The 27,685-nt window shown below is 34.6% G+C and overlaps 2 pseudogenes; one reads left to right on the top strand and one right to left on the bottom strand.

Annotated features, from left to right (window-relative positions):
- Positions 1-27,685, bottom strand: part of LOC102012481 — a 55,389-nt pseudogene that overhangs the window by 18,166 nt on the left and 9,538 nt on the right.
- On the top strand, positions 16,844-18,082 carry LOC102005318 (annotated as a pseudogene).

Here is a 27,685-nt window from a genome sequence, read left to right as displayed (position 1 = left end):
AAAAAAAAACCAATAATAGCATAAAACTTTCTTTCCAATGAACTAAGAGAAACTAGCAGTATAAATGAAATAAATTAGCATATATACTTTTGTATTTTTGAAATGTAATAGGTAATTTGCGGAATTATTTAAACTTATTTAACTGTCTTCTATTTTGCTCTTTATTTGTGTGTGTGTGTGTATATTTGAGCTCCTTATATCAAAGAATCCATGTAATGCTTAAATTTGCTTTATTTCACTTAACATTATGTTCTCAAGTGTATCCATTTACTTACAAATGCCTCCTAACTAATATTTAATAACATAATTTCATATACCATAAATTACTAAAATAGTAGTCAACTAAGAACTGTATCATCTATAAACTGTGAATAGTTATTTCTACTCAGTTAAGGACTTTGTAGTGGTGTTTTTCACCATTAATTGAACATTTGTGTTTTTGCATCATCTATTTGTCAAACAACATTCTAGGTCCTAGTACAATAAACAAAGCAGACAAGATTTTTGCACTCATAGAATACACATTCGAGAAAGGAGACAAAGATAACGTAGATACAGGTCGTGCCTTTGACGTAAAATCTAATTGAATTTTGACAGGGGCTCACATTCCACTAATTTTAAGATTTTAAGTAAGCGTTCTAAGTAAGTGAACCTTATAGGACAAAACTTTGGCTCACATATTCTTACATCTTTGTATGGCGTATTTTATTATCCTTCTACAAATGAAGAACTAATTTAGGATGTTAACTTGCAAAAATCAAACAGCTAATCAGTAGTGAGTGACTCTGTGATAATTTAGGTAGAAAGCTGTGCCTATAGTCAGGTAAAATTGCATGTTTCTTCCATTAGAATTTGTGTCTTTACAATGCTTAAAACTTTGTTACTTACCCTTACCTTCAGTGAACTTTAGTCTTCACTATAAGCCGCTATGCATTTCATAGTAAATATGATTTTTAAATGCTTTTTAAAAATTCTCAAACTGTGTGATTTTAGAGCAGGAATGAATTTTAATAATTTTACATTCCAATTTTCTGTCCCCTTCATTTTTTTAAATTATCAAATAAAGGAAGGTAAAAAAATTATCATTTTACATTTACTTGGTATTAAAGTCAAGATTAAGCCTCAGCACTTAGACAGCTTAGCCAACTTGACAGGCCTGGTTTTCTGATTTCTAATCCTCTATCATTTATTTCTTTATGAAACAAGTATAATTTTAAAATAATCTTACCATTTTTTAATATCCAGAGCGAGCATTACTGAGTTATTTCTAATAATGTTTTATTTCTAATAATGTTTTATTATTAGAAATAATAATACTTACTGAAACTGATAAAAATTTGCATGTATTATGTAAGAAAACATTACAATGATGTAATTAACATATCTAACTCAATTCTTAAAGACTCATGAGGAAGGTTGCTTATTTTAGCACAACTTTGAACAGCATATTTATTTTAGAAATATACAGATTGACACAACAGTGGATGAAGACACCCTTGTAGGGTGAAGGGAAGCTGGAGAGTTAATTATCTGACTAACACATTCAGCTCTCCTGCTCCTGCTTGTGTTTGTATAAGAATATGAAGAGACCTTACTTTAGTGCTGTTGCTAATCCTTGCCACATAGGATGAAATAAATAAAAGAGGTGGCTTGTGCAAATCACTGGATCCAATCCTTTGTTAAGAACTGGCCACCAGTGCCAAGGCTTATGGCTACTTGACAAGAAGTTTTGCAAAACTAATGCAATAACAACTGATAAGTAGTTAAAGAGTTAAACATAGGACAAGCTTAAACAGGTTGCTCTTACACATTGATTTAATTGTGGCTTTAGTGACAGGATAACAAAGTAGGTTAGGATTATGACACCCTATTCTTCCCAAGCTGTGTAAGAATATGAATGGGGACAGCAGTACCTACTCACTAGTACAAATCTACCTGATATCTTTGTAAGTAACTAGTTAGGAGGATGCAGGGCAAGTATTTAAAGACTCTTACACTTAACACACTAAGATAGTCACAACGCAGTTTGTCTAGTTTTGAATTTTCAGTTGTCTAATTAAAAACAAAAAGGAAAGAAGAGAACAATTAGATAGAAGCCAAAGAACTATGCCTCCTACATCTGAGAAAGGTGCTGATAGAACTAATCAGATAAATGTTTTATTGTAATACATGACTTGTAATCGAGGTTCACTGCAACGATTCCAGGAAGTGCATAATTTGACATATTCTTTGCAAAGAAAAAAAGACATATATTTGTGATTGAATTTTGTTAAATATGTCCTTTGAATCTCCTACTTTTCAGAATTAAGAAAGAAGAATCAACTCTATCCCAAGCACTAGGTTTAACCCGTAGATGTCTAGAATGTCATCATAACACACAGCCAAGTGATTGCTCTGCTTTTTGTTGGCTTCCTCAGTTGCTCACTTGTGCCAGGCTTTTTGCCATTGCATTTCTGGTGTGGTTGGATTGATCTAGAGTCTGCCCTTAGAGATACTCAAGACTTTTAGTTCAGTGTCAGTAATTAGTTTCTGAGTATGCAGAAATTTAAGTTAAAAGAATGAAATTTAATCATTCCATTTGCCTATAAAATTTACATAATGAACTGAAATGTGTTTAGCTTTTCTAATCTGCCACAGTTGTATTTTTATAAACCCAACTAAGTATATTACTAAACAAGAAATGTTTCTGATTTATAAGGTGTATCCTTAATATATAATTGGAGGTTTTTCTTTCCATTTTGAAATAATGCTTCTCCTTGAAAGAAAATTGGGATTAGTCTGTAGATGCAAACTTTTTCAATCACTGTCTCATTCAGATTTTTAATAATAGAGCTGAAGGTTTTCACTTTCTGGTGTCTTACCAATAGTGGGGTCTGCAGGCTTCTGTGTCCCTTATTGAAGAGCCATCATGTTGAACTATTTTTATTTTAAAACTAGAATAATATAAGGAATTGTCTCCAGACCTTTCTCTAAAACTTTTTTAAAATCTAGTTTAAGTGAAATTTCTTAAGATAAACTATACAGTTTGTACATTGGCCCTAAGTAGGGGAAAGAGGTGTGGTGATGCATGCATGTAATCCCAGACTCAGGAGGATGAGGCAGGAGGACTACCATGAGTTCAAGGCCAGCCTGGGCTACAAAGTGAGTTCAAGTCCAGCCTGAATTGCACAGCAAAACCCCATCTCAATAAATAAATAAATAGGGTGAGCCTCGGGAGCTTCAATGAGTTGCTCTGAAGCAGAAAAACTATGACGCCCAACCTCCACCATGGCAGGAACAACACTGAGCCTCAGAAACCTTGGTGAGCCACACAGGAGGGGAGAAACTCCACTCATCTCCCCTCTGGATCCAGAGAGCCTCAGTCTGGAGGAACCCTGGTGCCAGGCCTATATTTCTACACTGTGAGTCGGGCAGCCAGCATGAGAAGTGCTCAGGACATGGCAACCATGTTGTCCAGAGGAACCCAAGGTAAATCCACTCTAACAAGAGGAAACACTTTGCATACAAAGTCCTACTTTACAGTTGGTTGCGTTGTATAACTATAGACTTTGCTTCTTTGGTCTGAAGTACAAAATCAATAGTTATCACAGTTGGTCAGTTTCTAAATTGTGCTTAGTACTAATTGTACTACTATAGTTAGGATGTCATATCTGTTGTAATCAGGTGTTCTCACTTGTGTAGCAGTATTGGGAAGCTCTGGGGTAATAACCTCACCACAAACCTACACCAAATGACTGGGGACTGAGCCAAACGGAAAGCACCATCTCACTCTCAGTTAATTGGGAAGGTAGGATCCTGGGACAGTTACAAACCAAGAATCTCCTACGAACAGAAGATATCTCTGAAGTACAGACAATTCCCAGAGAGGCCTTGATATTAGTGATATAGTTACCTACTACCAAAACTCACAAGGATCACCATGGAAAACAAAATTTAAAAATTATTTTTGAAATAGAAAATGTCAAAACAAAGGAGCAAAATGCAATATCAGACCTTAAGCTCACTCAGAATAAGTATAGGAGACATCAATGTAGAAGAAATTGGAAGTCACACACCTGAAATTTCTGAAATGATAGCAACTGAAGTAAAGAAACAACTCCATCAGGCCATAGAAGAAATTAGAACAGAAATAATTTCTCAGGTAGAAAAAGAAATAATAACTAAAATGAAAGATTTTCTCAGCATATCTAAAGAAGACATAGATTTTAAAAAGAAGAGAAGCAAAGAAAATGTTGGAAACCTTGAATGAACAATAAAGGAAAGAATTCAAATGCAAGAAACAGGTTCAAAGAGATATCAAGCAAATTAAAAATTCCACTGAAAGGTGGCAAAACCAATTGAACAAAACTGAATATAGATTTTCAGAACTTGAGGATAGAATTGCAGCTAGAGATGATGAAAGGAAAGATCTCTTTAAAATAACAAGGAACCAGGAAATAACACTTCAACAGCTGCAAGTTGTTGCAAAGAAAAACAATATAAGACTGATAGGTTTAAATGAAAAAGCAGGAGTCAACACAACTAACATAAAAACACTATTTGCAGAAGAAATAGCAGAAAAATTTCCAAATATGGGAAATCTGACATCTAAGTGAGGCATACAGAAGACCAATTAGCCATAACCTAAATATATCTACATCCAGACATACAATAATCAAGATCCCAGACATTTGGCACAAGAACAGACCACTAAAAGCTATTAGAAAAAAGAAACAGATGACCTATAAAGGAAAGTCCATCAGTCCAATTAGAATTCTAAACACAAAACATCAAGTCAAGAAGAGGTTGGAGTAAAATATTTCAGGTCTTGAAAGGAAACAATTTCCAGCCCAGATTTATGTACCCTGAACAAACTATCTTTCAAAATTAAGGGAGAAATAGGATACTTTCACCACAAAGAACAACTGAAGAAATCAATGACCACCAAACTAACCCTACAAAGAATACTGGAAGATATTCTAGAAAGAGATAAAAATGATGACAATTCCAAGAATAAGAATAGAAAGGAACCACTAAGCAGGGTAAACAATTAAACAGATGGGAAAAATAGGAAAGGAATAGCAGGAAAATAATATGACAAAGATAATACATATCAGTTACAGCCCACAATGACCTCAATTCACCAATCAAAAGAAACAGACTGGCAGAATGGATCAATAAACAAAATCCAACAATATGCTGTATACAAGAAACACAATTACCTCAAAGGGAAATTTGTAGATTGAAAGTGAAAGGATGGAAACCAATACTTCATGTAACAGGAACCCAGAGAAAAGCAGGGATAGCTATTCTGTTTGCAGACAACGTAAACTTCAAACCAAGAATAATCGAAAGAGATAAATAAGGTCACTACATACTTGTTAGGGGAAAACTGCAAGATGAAGAGATAATAATCAAATAAAAATATATAATAATCAAATATGAACCCCTAGCAAGCCTTATCAAAAAAAGAAAAGAAAAAACTCAAATTCATGCAATAAGGAATGAAAGAGTAAAATCACTACAGATCCTGTAGAAATTCAGATGATTAATACCTACTTTGAATATTTTTACTCTCATAGAATGGAAAACATGGAATAAATAGACAGATTCCTAGATATACATGAATTACCAAAGCTGAGTCATGAAGATATAAACATCCTGAATAACTAACTCAGTATTAGTCAATGAAATTAAAAATGTAATTAAAAACTTCCCAACAAAGAAAAGCCAAGGTTCTGGTGGATTCATTGGTGAATACTACAAAAAATTTAGAGAAGATTTAGTACCAATAGTTTTCAAACTCTCTAATGAAATTTAAAGGAAACAATTCCTGCCTAACTCATTCCCAGAGGCAAGTATTACCCTGATACTAAAAACAGGAGAAAGACCCAACCAAAAAAGAGAACTACAGACCAATCTCCCTAATGAACACAAATGTAAAAATTCTCAATAAAATACTGGCAAGCAGAATGCAGCAAATCATCAAGAAGATTATACATCTTGACCAAGTGGGATTCATCTCAGGGATGTAGGGATGGTTCAATATATGCAAATCAATTAATGTAATACACCATATCAACAGAGCCAAGTATGACAATAACAAAATCATCTCAATAGATTCAGAAAAAGGTTTTGATAAAGTCCAACACTCATTCATGATAAAAACACCAGAGAAAATCAAAATAGATGATCTTTACCTCAATCTGATAAAAGCTATCTATGACAAACCAACAGCTGACATCATACTAAATGAACAAAACCTGAAAGCTTTCACTTTAAAATCAGGAACAAGACAAGGATGTCCACTGTGACCACTCCTATTCCATATAGTTTTGCAAACATTAGTCAGGGCAGTCAAACAAGAAATTAAAGAAATAAGAATAGGAAATGAAGAAGTTAAATTATTATTATTCACAGATGATATGATACGCTACATAGAAGACCCCAAAAACTTCACCAAAAGATTTCTAGATTTAATAACCAACTTCAGTGGCATAGCTGTATACAAAGTCAACACTCAAAAATCAATAGCATTCCTGTACACAAACAAGAAATACACTGAGAGAGAAAGTAGGAAAACCACACCATTCACAATAGCATCCATAAAAATGAAATACTTAGGAATCAATCTAACAAAACAAGTAAAAATCTATACAGTAAAAATTACAGTACTCTGAAAAAAGAGATCAAAAAAGACTTAAGAAAATGGAAAGTTATTCTTTGCTCAAGGATATGAAGAAACAACATTGTGAAAATGGCCATACTCCCAAAACTGTTATTCAATGCAATCCTGATCAGAATACCATTAATATACCTCACAGATCTAGAGAAAACATTCCTAAAATTCATGTGGAGCTAGAAGAGACCTTAAAAGCAAAAGCAACACTGGGTAATTAGACTTGAGGATCAATGGAACGGATTAGAAAATGCAGGCACAACTACAAATACCCTCAGCCACCTTATCTTTGACAAAGGGGCCAAACATGTTCACTGGAAGAAAGATAGCCTCTTTAATATATGGTGCTGGAAAAACTGGCTTTCCACATGCCAAAGACTACAACTAGAACCATGTCTATCACCAGGCACTACACTCAAATTGGATCAAAGATTTAAATATTAAAACAGAAAAACTAAATCTAGTGGAAAAAAAAATAGGTCAAAATCTTGAAGACATAGGAGTAGGCAGAGAGTTCATGAACAATAACCAACTGCATGGGAAATATGTGAAAGAATCAACAACTGGGGTCTCATCTTACTGAAAAGTTTTTGCACATCTACAGAAATCACAAACAGAGTAAAAGGAAAACCCATGAATAGGGAAAAAATTATAGTCAACTGTCCCTCAGACAAAGGACTTACTTCTGTCTAGAACATATAAAGAATTTAAAAAATCAGGCCCCCCCAAATTCAAAGACCCACTCCAAAAATGGGCATCTGAGATGAATAGACACTTCTCACACGAAGAAATATAAATGTCAAATAAATATATGAAAAAATATTCAACATGATTGGTTATTTGAGAAATGTAAACTAAAACACTGAGATTCCATCTCACCCCAGAAAGAATGGCTATCATCAAGAAATCAACCAATAACAAATGCTGGCGAGGCTGAGGGGAAAAAGGAACACTTCTCCACTGTTGGTAGGAGTGTAAATTAGTACAACCACTGTGGAAATCAGAGATTCCTCACAAAACTAGGATTAGAGGTCCCATTCAACCTAGGTATTCCGCTTCTGGGTATTTTTCCAGAAGAATTGAAAACATCATACCACCATAATGTATGTGCACCCATGTTTATAGTAGCACAATTTGTCATAGCTAAATCTTAGAAGCAACCCAAATGTCCATCGACTTAGGAATGGACATAAAAGATGTGGTATTTTTATATAATAGAGTATTACTCAGCTACAAAGAAAGATAAACTTGAGGCTTTTATAGGTAAATGAATTCAACTAGAGAACAAACTTGTAACTGAAATATATCAGACCCACATATGTACACATAGTATTGTCCTCCTAGTATAAGAAACTGAAAGAGTAAATAAACCCAAAAGGTACAATAGATATTGCAAAAGGGAAAGAGACTGCTCAAAAGAAAAGAACAACTTGGATGAGGGAAAGGAGAAAATAAAGAAGAAAGGGAAAAAAACCCAAATATATACAAATATATATATTTATATTTATATATAAAAGATAGCTAAGATAATTGCACTACTAATTTCTATTGGCTTATTGAAAGGAACAGTTAATGCTTAATTTTTTGACCAGTTTTGCATGCCTATATCTGGTAATCTGAAGAAATACTTAGAAGATAACAATATGCAATATAACAACCAATGTTGATTTCCTATAATCTTGTTTTGAAATTTTGTATCATTGTTTATGTTTTTATTTTCTTTAAAATAAAAAAGGAAAGAAAAATAAAATAAGTCAAAATAAATAAAAAAATAAATATGTTATGTTCACAGTTCACAATGTATCAGCTATTGTAACTGTCCTACTAACCTGTCCTACTAACCTGTTTCATTGTTAATTTTCTCTTTATTTCTCTAAAATAAAAAAACAAGATGGAATATCATCTAGTTAGTAAGAAGTAAGACTTCATTTTAACACACGACACAGAGGGATCTATATAGGCTTTATCTAAAACAATCAATATAGAACTATGTATGTTCCATTTTTGTAAATAAAAATATATTCTCATAGCTCTACATAGGCCTGTATAGTACTGTAATATAAAAGAATACATACTAGGTAATAAGTTGGATTGTGGCAAGAGGGATGAGTGATGAGTTGTGAGGTGCTGAAGTGAGAATAGGGTAATAACAACATACTGAATATCCCATATGAAAGTCATAGGTGCCATAAAGAGATGCATTAAGAATGGTCACTAAAATGTTAGTGACAGCTACCTTAGCACAGTGCAGCAATAGACACAATTAGAATATCATAAGAAATAACCCCAATACATATAGAAGATAATATTACTTCATTTGAAACAGCTGTATCAGACTTTATCCAAGTAACTTGCGTTTGTTTTAAAGTATTCAGGTCACAAATGCATACATGTGATGCTGCTGTTGCTCAAGGTGTTGCTGTAACTTTCTGGAATCAGTTGGAGAAGGTGGAACATTGACATCCAAGGGGTTAAGACTGGTTCTAGGTCTACAGTCTCACTGGGCACATTTAACTGTTTAATTTAACACTGGTAACTTTTCATTGTTGGGTGGACTTAACTTCTATAAATAAACAAATACTGATTTGTGAGAAATAGGTGTTCATCGAGCTGAATAATACCATTACTAGTCCAAAAAGTAAAGGGGATTATTAAAGTGTGAGTTTTCTTTGCGTATTTTTACATAGTTGGCAATGTACTTGAAAAACATATGCAAAATATATCAGAAATGGCAACAAGGTTATAATTAGCACATAGGCTTCCCTGGGAAATTTCTCTGAAGGGTAATATGCACTGGATAGCATTTATTTAAGACAATAAGTATCACAGTATTCACAACTTTAGAGCCATAACTAATGGAGGTAATCAGCAACTACTGCATAGCAGTTTAATTAACTATGAATTATCAAATCAATTCCCTTGTTTCAGGAACCTGAATGGCTACCTCCTTATTCTCTTCACAGGACTAAACATGTTTAAACATAGTAGCATTATTTAAAGGTGCTAGACATATGAGTTAAATTTGCTTCCCATGGGGCAGCTTGTACATTTGCCAGTTTATTCAGTTCCAAATTCCAATAATAGATTGGCACCAAAACTTCTTAAATTATCTTAAAAGTACTGCCTTTTATAACTTACAGAAATAGTTTATGTTAAGGGGAACCCCTACTGTGTATCTGAGCATGTTCATTTTCCTTTTGATGAACATGAAGATTCAGAATCTTCTAATGCAAACAATGAAAATAGCAGAAAAAATCAATATTCTCAGTAAATTTCCTGAGTATCAGCTAGGAAAGGTGGAAAACACAATATTAATGTAGTCATTCTTTATGGAGGTTATCTTAATGTTAATGTCATCATTTAGGTACAACTAAAATTGCATTATATCTGCTCCCAAATATCCAGCTACGAAACTACGATCAAACCTGAGGTAACTATCCACAGATTACTACTAGTAGTACACTTATATGTAATACTCAAGTCTGTTCACTTATTTTTTTATCTGAATGTATTCTGAATTTCTTGTCTTTTTGTACTGACAACTTAACTACTATGGTATATTATTTAGTGAGAGTGTCCTCAACTGTTTTGCACACAGAGTTAGGTGGTTCTCCTTCCCTACTATCTTCAGAAACTTTTAGTTCTGCCTTCATTATCTAACAAAAATGTCCCTGGGTAGATAAGCCCCAGAAAGGTCAGGCCTCCTTATTCCACTGTGGAAAGCCAATGTGTAGCAGCTACTAAACATTTTAGTTTCACTCAAAAGAGAAATAAATTATATTTCACTATGTATTATTTTTGATGATGTGAGAAAGCAGATACAAATAAATAAAATTATGTCTTTATGTGTAAATTCTGCAATTTATTGTAGTAAAACAAAGATATGAATACATTACAAGTAAGAATAAATAATTTTGTTATTAAAACAATCACAAATAAAATATCACAGTTGTGGTTCAAAGCTGCAGTAAAAATGTCAGCACACATGTTACTCTTGGAGACGCCCAGAATAATTTAACCAGCTCCTACTGCTTTGGTTGTCTCTCCATCTCCTCCTAGCAGAAATGCAGCCTCTGCATGAACATACCCATTTCTGCCTTACTAAGCTGCATGTTCTACTGGGGGACAATTGTGAGTGCTAGCAGGGATGAAGAAGCATAAGTTGAGAGGGGACCTAGTCTAGGTCCAGATGGAGGGGTGAAACCAAAGTAAGCATCTGTCAGGGAAATATCTTGGTAACTTCCAAATTTCAGACCAGTCATTTTTGGAAAGTTTTACACTTTATGTCAGCATGTGACTGTACATCTTCCAAGTGGTAAGGAAAACTGGGATGTATGGTATGCTGGTCAAACTAAAGTAAGATTCTTGGTGAGAAGTCATGCTTAAACTGTACTGGCCCTGTAAGTCTCAGGTAGGAAAAAAGGGATTATGAGATACAGATAAGCTGGACTTGATGATGACCACTTAGAAAGTGGGAGGGGGAAAGGCAGAACGCTCAGGATACCATAAAATAGCCTGAATGTGAAATAGTGAAGCATATGCTTAAGGGCCATAAAACTTGCTCCTGTCATCTAATAGTGTTCAGTTTCTTCAGATAGAATTACATCCCTGCTCCTCTACTTTGGATACGAGGAGAAACATCTCTAACATCTCTAAGGGAGTATGTCTTAGTTGATGGAGAAGGTTAATTTGTTCTTTAAAATTTTAATTAATTGAAAAAAGTAAAACAAAACTGAGTAACAAAATAATAGAAAATAACAATAGTTTTTTTATTTTATTGAAAAAAGTAAGGGAAGGTAAATTTGAGAGGGAACCTACAAACAAATTAGCTTTAACAGTTCTGACATGTGGAAAGATCGTAAACTTCTACCAGGATAATGTTGGCACAGCTGGGTCATAAATGGCAAGATTCAAACCCGGTTTTACATACCTGTATGTGTGTATTTCATCTTGTACTATGCTACATTGCTTCCATGGGAAACTGCATTAGTCATTTATTTAATAATTGAGATGAAAATATTTTTGAACAGGAGTGAAACTGTAAACATATACCTAAGGAATAGGTTCTTGTGCAGACAGACTTCATTACGGGAATTTGTATTGTGGTCATGTGCATAATTCTACCTATATTCATAGGCATCTTTCAAACTAAGTTTTTATGAAAATAACCTTAGCATATGCTACTTTATATTAGTATGAGAATGAATACTTTCTTAAAGTTAAAGCATATGAATAGTTAATTTTTAAAAGTTTTATAGCTCTAAGAATTAAATATCAAGCTCAACTTTGTTCCTGTGTATCTCTACTTTACTTTCTATTTCTTTTGATTAATTTCTCCTATAAAAGTTCTTTTAGATGGGGAGTTCAGACTATCAGTATAATTACATAAAAAGGAAATAAACCATCAGAGTCACAAATTATCTTCATGATAAGCAATTTAGTTTTATCCTAATATTCTTTTTTCTAAAAAAGTCATAGTAGATTTACTTCATATTTATTCTTAGTATTTTCATTTGGTAAATGATTGTTAAACTTCTTAACATGGCTCACAGTGCTATGAATTTGATTTAATATATACAGTAAATCCCAAAAAGCTGGATATGTAATTAAGTAATAACGCAAATTAAATGGCTAAGCTAAACTATTTGACAATATTAAACTATAGTATTCAGTCATCAAAAGCAGCTGTATGCTAAAACTAATCAAACCATAATAAATCAAATTATACATGAGATAAAATCTGGACACACTTATATAGCATCTGGCTAACTGCCTGAAGATTTATCAACATGTGTTTTTTATTTCTTTCATTTGGAGTAGAGTCAAAAGAAAACAATTCACAAGCTTTTCAGTGTAATAATCCATAGTAGTTGCCAGTTAAGGTATGAAATATATTTTGTTAATAGCTGCTAGATACTATCTACTACCACACAGAAATTTTATTTCATGTGTTTTTTGACACAGTTATATTTTCATAAAGGACTGAAATATGTGAAAAATGTTTTTATAACATTAAATTTGCTTTATTGATAACTTTCTTCCACCTCCATTTAAGATGCTTTGTTTTTGCTATGACTTGGGTTACAATTATCTTAAGGTGCTTTTAGCTACATTATTAGTATTTCTGACTTGAAAATTATGTGAACATTGCTTTAGATATTATACTTTTTGTGTCATAGAAATTTAGATGAACGGGAGTGATTAACAGTGCTTAATAGATTGTATTGTCTCCCTAATTGTAAGAACCTGAAAAAGTAAATATAACCCAAAAGGTACAATATATATTGTGAAATGGAAAGAAATGGGATAAATAGGATGAGGGAAAAGAGAAAAGAAAGAAAGAAGAAAGGAAAAGATATATATGTATATACAAGGATAAGTGGAATAATTGTGCTGCTGATGTCTATTGGTTTATTGAAAGGAACAGTTAATTCTTAATGTTTTGACCAGTTTTGCATGCTTTTATCTGGTAATCTGAACAACTAATTTGAAGACAACAATATGGAATAGAACAATCATTGTTGAATTCCTACCATCTTGTTTAGTGAAGCTCTGTATATGTGATCTTTAGCTGGGCCCATTTGCTATCAAGAACATTATTGAGACAATTGGATAAATCTTGAATGGGGTTTAAGAATGGGATGGTAGTGGCCGAGTGTTATGGTGCACACCTGTTCATCCCAGCTACTGGAGAGATGGAGACTAGAGAATCATAAGTTCTTGGTCAGCTTGGGCAAGTTAGAGAATTAAATCTCAGAAAAAATTTTAAAAGGGCTGGAGTATGGTAGGGTGCTTGTAGATGGCAAAGAATGTGCAAGACCCTGTGTTTAAGTCCCAGTACCAGAAAGAAAAAAGGAAAGAAAGAGTTAGCAGTAATATATCAATAGGAATCTGACTGGTGGGGATTTTCATATAGGGTCTCAAGGCTGACCTTGCACTCACTATGTAGCCCAGACTGGCCTTGAACTCACAATCCTCCTGCCTCAGCCTCCCAAGTGGTGGGATTACAGGTGTATGCCACCACATCCACCTTCATTTTATTTTATATATGAAAGTGTCCTTTTTTACAAGTAACATACAGTAGCCTAACCAAAGGCAGTAGGACCTCATGGTGATGACTTTTTATCATTCATGAGAATAAAAAATATCTTTGTACAGTACTTGTAACTTAAATTTTGAGATTTTTGTAAAGTCCAATTTCCCATACAAGCCCCTGCATCTGTCCCCAAAACTTCAAAGTTCAATTCAAATCACTCCAAGTGCTCTTTGTTACCCATTCTACCTGAAGTGTGCTGCCTATTGCAAGCTCTTCCTTGAACATCTATGGAATATCTGCTGCCTCTACTTAGTGTGTCAGTTCTGAATTGGAATGTAACTTACTCACAAATTATCTTGCATACGCATCTCACCTTTACAGGAAAACTCAAGAACACTAAACCTCTGAATATACTGTGCGTTATTCACAATTAGTGTAACCATTTATTCTAGATTTCTGTTTTACTTTGAAAGCTTGATAGATAATTTAATATAGTTGTCCTATAAAAAACTTCGTAGTCTTTTTTTCTTTACCTTTACCTTCACTGAAGTAGAAAATACTAATTACAGTTGTCATGATTCACGTCTTCATGTGAGAAGAGTTCTATGGTCTCTTTGGGGCGTTCTTGTCCTTGACAATTTCAAAACACACACTAGTTATTTAGCAGAAAGTCTTTCAAATTTGGCTTATCTCACATTTCTTCATGATTAAAACTGGATGATGTAAGTTTGCAAGCAATATGATAGAAGTCATGCCTCATAACTGGGATGTTAATTTTAATCATTATTGAAGGTAATATATTCCAGGCTTCTTCAAGGTAAAATTAATCTTTGTACATATTTTATAGGGCAGTACTCTGAGGGTATGTAAATGCAGTATCCCATTCCTCACAAATTTTTAATTTATATGAGCATAGTTTTATGGATTTCAGTTTTAGCCAATAGCTTGTAATCTATTACTATAATTATTGTCATGTCAGATTTTTATATTTAGGATGGAATTAGTATAATTTTCTTTTCAGATACTGAATTTTATATAATATGTACCTTGCAAAGATAGTCTGCTACTAAACAGATGCAAAAGTACTATATTCTTACTTTTGAAATTTATAAATATTTTCAGAATAACAATATGTGAAATGGGAGAAGAACCGGGAACTTTCTGATGTAGTGCAGTGATTAAACTCTGACTTCATAGCACATATAGAAATGGCATTTCACAGGAGACAAGCGGCCCCAGGTCTCTGGCTGTCCCAGCAATTACAGGGACAGAGAGGAATCAGTATCTTGCCATATTTTCAGTCCATTTCAGGCACAAAAGACAGGAAACTTTGACCTATTAGAGAGCAATCATTTTAGTCAGAATACCTTGGTGAAAATTTTGGCTGTAACTTTAAGTGAGGGTTAAATTTTAAGAATGTCTGAATATAGAATCATGTTTTGTCAGTAACTATTTGTACATCTGGAGCAAGTTAAGTAACCTCTCCTGTTCTTTCATGTTTTTTCCCTGGAAACAACACTGAAAATATTTAACAACTAGTACATGAGGACAATGACTAATCAGAAGAGATATTCACCACAGAGTTGGAACAGGGTCCTGGAGGTTCCCTTTTAGGTGGGATCTAAGAATTTTAGGGCAGGCTCTGAGCTGGAGATCACTTGAGGGAGACTGATACAGCAGCTACTTAGCAGTCAGTAGGATATGTAAAGATCTGAATATTTTAATAATATTGTCATGCCAGTGTATACTGGCTACAAAAATCAGGCCTATATATCTTATAGCCCAATGTCTGAAACAAATTCAGTAACTGATATTAATAAATGAAAGGACAGGTATTTTCCCAGCTGATAAAGTCCCTGGTAAAGCGCTAATAATCCATAATTTTCATTCTATCATTATTTAACTTTCATGAATTTCATTTTCCTTATCTACAGAACAGAGGAAATAACAAATATCTTGCTAAGACTTATTTAAAGGCATACAAGAGGTAATATGTGCAAACATTCTTTCACAAAAGCCTGTTCCAAAACCAAGACAAAGAGAGAGGGGAGGGAAATGAGATTCAGAGGGGAAGGTCGTGAAGCCCTGTGTACATGTGCCAAGTACCTATGAGGAATGCGATTATCATGTACTACAGACATATGTAAGAATAATACATATACTTGCATATATACACATATACACAAATACACAAACACACACACAGCAGAAAGTGTTCAAGAGATGCAGGGAGGGGGAGAGTGGGGTTGGATGGGGTTTATAAAAGGAATTGAGAAATGTCATACATATAACAACTCCCTATGGTGAATATAACCATTGTATACCATAAATATGTACCAATAAAAATAAGAAATTATTACAAAAAACACCTGTTCCATTGATAATATGAGATAGAATGGAATGCTAAACAAATGAAAGCCACAGGAATTTATGAGTTGCATTAACTCAGCATCATAATTTTATCAGCCATTGATAGACAAAAGGGAAAAAATAAAATGTCAGACATACCACATCTACATAAACCAGGATACACTACATTGAGATTAAATACCTATATTTAATTTTTTTTACCCAAGAGAAAATATTTTATTTCACCTGAGATTTTCAATGACTAAATGGAACCCATACATGAAAGACAGAAAGTTTATCCCAGTTGCACAATGTTATCTTGAGCCATATATATATCCTACACTATCTAAAATCAATGCTATAGCATTCTCTATTAAATAAATTCCAGTGACATGTGCATTAAAAATATAACCCTGCAGAATGAAACCACAATTTACTTTTAAATATTACCAATCTGGAAGGTAGCTACATAAACATTTTAAATTCCCATAAGTATCATTCTTACCTGGAAATTAGACTGAAACACCCAGCAGTCAACACTTTTATAATGTCCCTTAAGTATAGTTATCTGTTCTCCTGAGTAAAGTGTATAAACAGCGATCATGTGCTACCATATGGTACAAAAACGAATTCTGAACTGCAGCCACAGGAAACAGTGAATTTCAATCCTTTTTTACTGTTGTTACAAACTTTTTCACAGTTTATAGGGGATTAAAATTTAAAAATTACTCATTTGTTAAATCTGACTTAAAAAGACAAAGATTGAAAGAAATACTTCCTTCAAAGATTAGAATCTTCAGATTTCCATCATGGCGGCTTCAGTTTCAGGCTACAACTTCAGGGCTCTGTGTTTCCACAGTGCCAACAGCAACGTGGACCACAAAGGGTTTTTGCTGGGAGAGGTAAGACAAGAGGAAAGCTTTAGCATCAGCGACTCATAAATTAGCAACACAGACTTTCTGCCAGTAATTGAAATCCATAACCATCAACCTTGGTCAAAACGTTTCAGTTTTTATGACTGTGCAGGTTAAGTTAATAGAGAAAGTCTGGACAGAATTCTTAAAGATCATAGAAAGAAAGTTATTGGATGGTACAGATTGTGGAGAAACACACAGCAACAGATGTGATAAGGTTATCCTTAAGCAGCTCACCCGCATCCTGGGTGTGCCCAGCCTCATCTTCCTTCTCTTCTGCTTCATCTCCACCACCCACAATTCCGCTCATGCTTTAGAGTATGTTCCCTTTAGACCAAATCACAGGTATAATCAAAGGACATCACTTACTTCCCCCAATCTAGGCAATGCTAGCCCACAAGAGTACAAAGTGTCTTCAGTGCCAAATACTTCTCAGAGTTAGACCAAAGTTATTAAAGAACATGGCACTGACTTTTTTGACAAGGATGGAGTAATGAAAGACAACAGAGCAATCTATCAGGTTTATAATGCACTTCAGGAGGACGTACAGGCAGTGTATGCAGATGGAGAAAGGAGTGAGCGAGTTGTTGAATCTGGTCAGGCAGAAGTGAATAAATGAAGAAGACAAATCACTCAGAGGAAAAATGAACAAGAAAGAAGACTGCAGCAGGCTCTGTTAAGCAGACAGATGCCATTTGAAAGTCTGGCACCAGTATTCAGCCCTCGGATGCCTATTCTCAGTTTGTGGCTGAAGGTAGATATATGTTTGCAGATGCAGAACCCTCTGATCCCCCTCCTCCTTGTTCTGATTTTCACTCAATCAATCAAGAAAGTACTCTGAACCATCCTCACATGGAAAGGAGTGTTTTTATGCCTCAACCTCAAGCCGTGGGCTCTTTCAGTTACGCTTCCACCAGTGCCGGACTCAAGTGTCCTGGAAGTGGAGCAGACCTTCCTTCTCAAGGAGCAGCTGGAGACTGTGGCAAAGAATCAGATGACAGTGATTATAAAAATTTGATCGACTCTACAGAGCCATCTAATAGTGAATTCTCACATTCAAAGCATACACTACCCATGACACATCCTGGTGAGGACCCCAGGAGCACTGAGACCTCCCAGATTTAACTGAATAGATAAAAATTCTCCACCTAGGACTGTTTTTTGTAATTGCTTATTGAGAGATTGTTGAGGACTCAATCTAGCGGGGGACTGCTTTCTCTGATACCTCGGCTCCCAAGAGGAAAGTCCTTGTGCACAGAACGTGTCAGTGGTTCTCACCTTCAGATGCACTGTGCAGGTTCACAACAGAATCATTAAGATAACCAAATTGTCCTAATTCTGGTGCGATTTATGGATGTACTGGTAAATTTAGGAAAAATGAAACTTCACCAGTGTAGTTTCTGGTCTTTAAAATAAATTGGAAATTAGAGACTAAGCATAGGTAGTCTATAAATGTTCTATAAATAAAAAACTTCTTGCACTATCATGCCTTGAAATTGACTTTCTCAAAGAGAAACAAGTTTAGCAGCAGACTTGAAAGAACTTCTTTCTATGATGAGCCAGATTCATCTTTGTGAGAAAGAAATTTTGTTAATTCCAAGACCTGATTAGAACAAATCCGATATACTTACCTTCTCTTCTCTACATGTCTTTGTAAAATCAAAGAGAAGGTTTTGTTTCAACTTTTTTCTACTAGCCTGATATATCTTGTCATTTGAAATGGTTGCCTTTTAAAAAGAAGTAGCAACACTAATTACTAGTAAATCATCCAAATGAGTATGACATCAAATAAGTTCATTATTTTCTTTTGGTGGATGACAGTGACTGCTGTGTTGTGCTAGCCATTATGGCTTCTGTTCTGGAGTCTTACAGGAGGGACACACAGCAGAGGATGACAAAAAGGAATTATGTGCCAGACCTGAGTTTTATGATGAACAGATTCCAGACACAGTGATTCAGATGAATTCATATATAAGGGATATAACTCACTTAGATCTCCTGACAAAACTTAGTATTAGTTTTATTTGTGGAGGAAATACATGCAATAAACCATTTGGGAATCTTGATGAAAAAGATTTGTTTGAAATTTGAATAACCATACTTATTTTTTTAAGTTGCCACTTAGGGGATAACGACAGAATGTGTAAAGACTATTGGGATGCACTTATATTTTTATTTAATTAATTACCCCTTGTTTGGAGTTTTACCCAGAATGTGTGAAACCGCTAACACATTCATGGTTATGCTGGGCTCCGGGTTTGGAAATGGTGTGACCCACCAGTTGCAGGTCAGCCCATGAAGTTAATGCTAGAAGCTCAACTGTCTTTCCTCTGCACTAGCTAAAAGCCATATGAATAAGAAAGTTGTTAAAGAAGTTTAAAATCCAGTTTCAAAAAAATACTTTCATTTTAAAGGATAGACATTTACTCATGAACTCCAGTTCCAAAACTAAATCAGACAGTATAATACGGACTTGAAATTCTAAGACTGCCATTCTTTCGTATGTATTTCCTGGGGGTCTGTATTTTAACTCTCTTGATTTTGTTGGTTTTACACCCCTGCCATTTTATTTGAAATACTGCAGATCATTTTATCTGCAGATGTGTTCCAGTTTTTATTAGTAACCTACTAGCAGCTTCAGCACCAGTGTGAATTTTTTTTAAGTGCTATTGCCATCTCTTCTGTTCAGATTTTGACATTCAGGAAAATGTTTTATTTTTATGCCATACTAAAATCTACAACGTATATCTGACAAAGCAGTTAAATGTAACAATAAAAACTTATTTAATTACAAAAGATTAGAATCTTCTAGATATCAAACTAAAACAAAATGTTTGATATCTTAACAGAAACAAGAGCCAATGTCATGAATGTACATTTTATATCAGAGGAAATACAGTGGACAAGACACAATGGCAAATGTTGATATGTCAATCTTATCTGAAATAAAAGTGTAAATTAAGGCAATCTTAAAGAATCATTTTAGACTGTTTGGTAAAAAAAAAAATAAGAGGTGCTAGGAATTGAACCTAAGCAAGTACTCTATCACTGAACTACATCCCCAGTCCCTGGTCGGACAAATTTTTAAGAAAAATAAGATATTCAATACTGGCACAAACATTTTTGTAGCATTATAATTTAGTAATTTCTCCTAAAAGGGCAAAGAGTTTCTTATGGAATAAAATACAGATATTCTTTGAGGGGAGGGAGTGGATCATAAATAACTTCTTATTCTTTTCATTAAAAATTTAATTGAGCTAAACAACATAAAATGTCCATCTTAACCACGTTTAGGAGCACAGTTCAGTGGCATTAGGTTCATTCACAGTGTTGTGCAGTCAATACCAAGGTCCATTTCTAGAACACTTTTTATCTTACAGAACTGTATGCAGTGAACAATACAGGTATTCTTCCCCCTTGATGGAATAACTGTTCCTGTAAGTAATGTTCAGGAAATAACTAAACAGCATAAACAGCCCAGAGGAATTATCTAAAAGGTCTGCATTATCTAAAAAGGCAAACAACTGCCCAGGGTGGTGGTGCACGCCTGTAATCCCAGCACTCGGGAGGCTGAGGCAGGAGGATCGTTGTGAGTTTGAGACCAGCCTGGGCTACAAAGTGAGTTCAAGGCCAGCCTGAACTGCATAGTGAGACCTTGTCTCAAAAATAAAGTAAAATAAAATAAAATTTTAAAAAAGGCAAACAACTGAGAATGCATGTGTATTCCCAATGTTATGTTAACTTTAGTTTTAAAGAAATCATGTTATGAAAACTGTGCAGGAAATAAGGATAGAGGCTAAGTATTACAAAAGGACAGAACATAATAATACTGTGTATACTGTAATTTCAAATTTAGGTAAATAATTATATAAATGGGACAAAAATTAAAATGCTGCACTTGCACATAAAAGAGGTAGTCTATAGGCTCAGAGGATGAAACCTGCGTGTCTTCCAGGCCTCATCCCAATATTACTGATGAACAATTTTTATTTCTACAAAATCCTCAGGCAATCTGTATGTGGAGCAAAGTCTGAGAAGTTTTGAATTAAAGAAAGGAACAGGTTTACTTCTTGCTGATAACTGAAACCAGTAACTAACCATTGAGGAATTACCACTACGTAAATCACCAAAATGTTCTTCCGTGGCTACTCTTAGATTTTAAATGGTAATTTGCCTTTTTCTTTTTTTCTAATGGTCGGGTGGAGGTATGTGTGTATATACACAAATAGAAACACTGAGCCCCAAATGGAAATACATGATAAACTGTAGGTACTAGACTTGACTTATCCATTTAATGTTTAACAGAAAAGATCACAAGCAGTTAGGTACCCCAGAAGTACTGATATAAGTGGGTTAAACATTACACTTACACATTCAATAGACATGGGTTTTAAAACTTATTTTTTGGGTGCAGTATGAGTAATGATCTCATTATCCTAATCTGTTAAATGGAAATAGCATTAACTTATCATAGAGTTATTGTGAAAAAGCAAGTAAAATAATGCATCTGAGAGCACCTGGGACATAGTCACTAAGTGCCTAAACTTTTTAATTCCAACAAATGTTGAAAAGTTTAACATTGTATCTACTGACTCTATATATACATAATTTGTAGAATTATTTGGAGGAAATGGAAACAAAACACAAAATACTTCTCAACTAGCACTTCTCTGCTCCCCCTGGAAAAATTATGAACTGCTGGACTGTTATGCCTTTATTCACATTTGTTTGTCACTCATCCACAAAACCTACACCCAGTGCACTACACTACTCCTTCCCAAATGCAAATTGGAACATGTTGAACAGGTTTCAATGCAGAACTGGCTTCCTAACTTTAACCTTTCTCCTTAGTCTTTCCTCCTCCAATTCATCTTGCCATTGAATGACATATTAATCTTTCTAAATCATCACCATGATCAAATCACCTGTGATGCAAATGAAGTTCAGATAAGGACTAAGGCAGGAAGGGCTCTACAGTGCACTAAGTGCTCACACCATCAGCATTTTACAAATACAAATGCTCACCATAAAAAGTAGCCTGTGCTGGCACTGGCATAAAAGCAGACACATACCGATGGAATATAATTCAGGACCCAGAAATAAACTCACACATCTACAGCCACCTGATTCTTAATACAAGAGTCAAAAATTTATATGGGAGGAAACACAGTGTCTTCAACAAATGGATCTGGGAAAACTGGAAACCCACATGCAGAAGACAGAAAATAGACTCATAACTCTCACCTGATACAAAAATCAACCCCAAATGAGTGAAAGACATTAATGAAAAACCGAAAGTTTGACACTACTACAAAAAACATTGGTGAAACATTTTTTAAATTTTAAAGAGAAAAAATGAAAATGACAATAAAACAGAGTTTCAAACAGGTTAGTAGGAGAGTAACAGTAATTAATACCTTGTGTATTGCTATCTTCATTCAGAGTACAAGATATAAACTGGGCATGGTTGGCACAGCCCTATAATCCCAGCACTTGGGAGGCTGAGGCGGGAGGATCGTTGCAAGTTTGAGGCCAGCCTGGGCTACAAAGTGAGCTCAAAGCCAGCCTAAACTGAATAGTGTGACCCTGTCTCAAAAAAACAAAAACAACAAAAAAAGACATAGCCATTGAATATTGTCCAAACAATATTAGCATAAACCTTTCATTTCAATGAACTAAGAAAATGGCTGTATAACTATCTTAACTATCTTGTGTGTATATATATATATTTTTTTCCTTTTCCCTTCCTTCCTTTCCCCTTTCCCCCATCACAGTTTCTCTTTTCTTTTGAACAGTTTTGTCCCAATTCACAATATCTATTATACATTTTGGATCTGATTTACATGTTCAGTTTCTCATACTAGGGAGACAACACAATGTTTACACATGTGAGTCTTATTTATTTCACTTATGAGTATGGTCTTAAATTGCATCCATTTACCTATAAAAGTATCAGGTTTGTCCTTCTTTACAGCTGAGTAGTACTCCATTATGTTTTTAAAAGCACATCTTTTTTTATCCATTCCTTGGTTGATGGGCATTTATGTGGGTTTTTTCCAAGATCTAGTAATTACAAGTTCTGCTGCTGTAAACACATGTGTACATATATTGCTGTGGTATGATGTTTTTAATTCTTCCAGGAAGAAGGGAAATAACTGGGTCAAATAGAACCTCTAATCCTCGTTTACTGGGGAATCTCCACACTGACTTCTACAGTTGTTATATCAGTCTACACTCCCACTAACAGTGGACAAAAGTTCCTGTTTCCTCACAGCTCCTCCAGCATTTGTTATTGGTTGATTTCTTGATGATAGCTATTCTTTCTGGGGTGAGATGGAATCTCAGTGTAGTTTTAATTTTTATCTCTCAAATGTCTGATGATGATGAACATTTTTTTATGTATCTATTTGCCATTTGTATTTCTTAATCTGAAAAGTGTACATTCACCTCAGATGCCCATTTTTGGATAGGGTCTTTAAATTGGGGGTACCTGAGCTTTTTCATTCTTTACATGTTCTAGATATGTCTTTTGTCTGAGGGACAACGGCTATAATTTTTCCTACTCTGTCTTTTCACTCTGTTGGTGATTTCTTTTGTTCTGTAACAGCTTTTCATTTGTGAGATCTCATTTGTTGGTTCTTCGTAGTATTTCCCATGTGGGCTGGGTTTTGTGGATAGGAAGAACCAACATAGTGAATATGGCTCTGTTCCCAAAATAAATATAGGTTTAATGCAACCCCAATCAAAATACCATTAGCGTACCTCACAGAATTAGAGAAAATATTACTAAAATTCATTTGGAAACAGAATGGACCTAAAATAGAAAAAGCAATTCTGGACAACAAAGGCAATTCTGGGCATCACAATGTCTGATCTGAAATGATACTACAAAGCTATTGTGATAAAATCAGTATGGTACTGGCAAAAAAAAAAAAAAAACACCAGACCCGAGGATCAGTGGAACAGATTAGAAGATTAAGATGCAACTCCCAACACACTCTGCCATCTTATCTTTGACAAAGGAGCCAAACATGTTCACTGGAAGATAGTCTTTTTAATAAGTGGTGCTACAAAAACTGGCTTTCCACATGCCAAAGACTAACACTAGACCCATGTCTGTCACAATGCACTAAACTAAAGTCAAAACGCACCAAAGATCTAAATATTAAAAGAGAAACACCAAATTTACTGGATGAGAAAATAGGTAGAAATCTTGAAGAAATAGGTGTAGGCACAGACTTCATCAACAAAACTTTTTAAGATATTGTAAAAGGCAGTAATTTTCTGAATAGGAATCTAGTAGCCCAAGAAATAAGAGCAAGGATCGACGAAAGGGATTACATCAAATTAAAAATCCCTTGAACAGAAAGGAAAACAATCACTAAAGTAAAACGACAATTTATAGAGTAGGAGAAAGTCTTTACCTCATCTGGCAGAGGGTAGTATCAGAATATATATAGAATGGAAAAGATTTAATATCAAAAGTATAAGTAATTTAAACAAAATGGATAAATAATATCAACAGACACTTCTCCAAAGAAGGACAAATAACCAACAAAATATGTGGAAAAATGCTCAATATTTTAAGCCCTCAAGGAAATGCAAAACAAACCACATTGAGATTCCATCTCACCCCAACTACAATGGCTACAATCAAACACATATTCACACACACACACTCATATACACACACACACATACACACACAGAGTAAGGATGTGAGGAAAACAGAACTATTTTAGACTATTGGTGAGAATGTAAATTAGTAAAGTCACTATGGAAAACAATTCTTCAAAAAGCTAAAAGTAGAACTACTACATAATCAAGCTATTGTACTCCTGGATGTTTATCTGAAGGAAATTAATTTAGCATATAAAAGCAATACCTGCATATCCATGTGTGTTGTGGCTGTATGCACAATAGACACACTATGGAATCAGCCTCTGTGCCCCTCCACAGACAAACCGATAAAGAAATACTGTATGATATATATATATAAAATATATATAGTATATATAATATATATAATATGTATATGGAGTATTAGTAACAAAGAAGATGAAATTACATCATTAGTAAGAAATTGGATGCAACTGGAGGCCATGATGTTAAGTGAAATAACTCAGACACAGAAAGATAAGTATTACGTTTTCATTTTTATGTGAAATTCAAAAGTAAAGAAAAAAACAAAGAAAAGAAGATGCCTAAACAGAGCAGAGGAAACCAGGGAAAAACTAGAGATATTTGATGGAAAGCAGACAGGATAAAATCATGATATATGCGTGTATGTATACACCACAGTGAAACCTATCTGTTTGTACAATTAATATGTACTAAGAATTACAACAAAAAACAGTGTGTGGGAAGCTGCACGTGATTATTATGGAAGTGTGTAACAGCAGGCTAATGTTGGTCATGGTGCCTTAAATGTGGTACCGAAGGCAAGCTTTGAAAAGTTTTTGATAGGCAAGGACGATTTTGTAGACTTGGGATAGAATAATGACAAAACCAACTCATTATCTCAGAGTCCCTTTTGTTGTTTCAGAAAAATGTACACTGAAGTTACTAACTAAAATCTAAATTGACAGAGATTCCATACAAGACACTCACTCTACTGTCAAATAGAGATCAGCATAATAATTACTAATTTCAGATAGTATTTACTCGATGTCAACATTTGCTATAGCAGATAATATAATACAGTGTTTCTTCAAACCAAAACTATTAGATAGGCAGCATAATTTTACAGCAAGAGGATGTTCAAAAAGGCTAAGTAATTACATCAAGGACTCTTGGCTAGTAAAATGATAGAATCAATTTGAATCGAGATTACACTATTCAAAACCCACTGCATGGCATTGCGGTGCACAATACATTGTAATACAGGTTGAGCACAGGGTATTCTGGGCACATCTAGGCTACATTAGAAGAGTCAAAGAGAGGTTGTGCTGGAGATGAATCTTGCTAGGCTGGCAAGAAGAACATTCTAAAGCAAAAGCATAAGTTTGTGCAGCAGGATGGAAGAGCACGGGAGCATAGAATGAATAGTGAAAGACCTCCTTGTGGTTGAATGATGAAGACAAGGACAAATGGGAGAGGGGCAGTAAACAAAGCTGGAGAGCTAGAAGGCACAGCTCACGGGGGCCTGGTAGGCCACAAGCAGAGCATTTCGTTTCAGTGACCCGAAACCATGGAGGAACCAGTGAATGACTTCCACTGGGAGATAAACTTAGCACAGTCAGAAGGATAGTAGAGGAATTAAATAGAGACAGCCCAGCAGTGAGGCTGGAAGGGCAGACATGACAAAAAGAAAGAATTAAGAAGATCTGCGCTTGTTTTAACAGCTTCATAAATGACAGAGATGAATGATAGACTCCCCTTTTCCTGACTATTAGTGACAAGATGATAGTGCCAGGAACTAAAATGGTAAAACCAGGATATCTACTGTGACTATTTTTTCTTTTCTTCTGCTAAAAGCTGGTTCTCTGTGAACTTTCCCGCATCTCTTACAATAATGGCCTCCAGAGTGTAGCTCATAAACCAAGAGAGTTTGTAACATGATCTATTAATATGTGAGAGAAAATATGAAAATTCTATTTTGTTTCTATCCCCAAACAAGTAATTAAGCTTTATTAAAGTTAATATATGGACTAATAGTACTTGTGTATAATTTAGGATTATACATATACTAGAAGCAGGTATTAAGTACCTGCTTAACACCTGCTTTCAAACTAATCAAGATACAGCTAATAAGACAAAATACGCTATAACAATAGTTCACCATTTGTGATGTATGCCTTACAATTAGCAGGTGCAATACTACTTTTTGCATATTTCTATTTTACCACCATAATTACTTGTTTATTAGACAACATTCCCAATTTACAAATGAGGGCACAAAATGTCTAAAAGTTGCCCCAATTCCTCAATCACTAAGGAGAAGTGGAGTTTGGTAGGAGCAGAATTTGTGTCACGTTCTGACAGCCCTTTGAAAACAAAGATAGCACGCTTCCACTAGAATAACCACTTGTGGGCACCTCTCCAGTCTTTCCTCTAATTGTCTTTTGTAGGCAATTTCTGAGCTACCACAGTCATCTTTGTATGATTGGCTTTTAGTTTGATCAGATTCATTGAAAAATGTATTATCCATTGTAAATACACTCTTCCAAATATGGACATACTGCCAAAATCTATAGGGCATATTTTACATTTAAAAAGGAGAAAAAAAGGAACAAAACCCTATTAAAAATTTATTCATATTCAGTACTATTTACTTATATTTATCATATTAAGCCTTGATACACCCAGACTATTTTTCCACTCAAAAACCTTTAGTGGCTTCAGGGCCTGTGTGCTCTGGTAGCCTGTTCTTTCTGTGTCTTAAACCATCCTGTTATTCCCTCTACATCCCAATGCAAGAGCCTCCCACTGTTCCTTGGGTGTCCCATGCATGGTACCACTTCAGTCTGTACTTTCCCCTTCCTCTACCTGGAATGTGCTCCCTCCCAAATAACTGATGGGTCAGTCCCTTTTTTTTTTTTTTTTTTTTTTGACAAATGTAACTTTCTCAGTGAGGCCTACTCTGACTATGCCATGAAGAATAACAACTTTAGTATTTCCCACTATTTGTTATGCTTTTGTTGCTTTGCTTATCTTCATAGTACTCATCTTATGTGACAAAATTTACCCATTTATCCTTCTACTGATTAATTGATGATGTGTTTCATC

The sequence above is a fragment of the Chinchilla lanigera genome, unplaced genomic scaffold, assembly GCF_000276665.1.
Source record: "Chinchilla lanigera isolate Chin_1 unplaced genomic scaffold, ChiLan1.0 scaffold00045, whole genome shotgun sequence".
Lineage (NCBI taxonomy): Eukaryota > Metazoa > Chordata > Mammalia > Rodentia > Chinchillidae > Chinchilla > Chinchilla lanigera.
The sequence above is the reverse complement of the archived record's forward strand: the minus strand, read 5'-3'. Positions and strand labels throughout refer to the sequence as shown.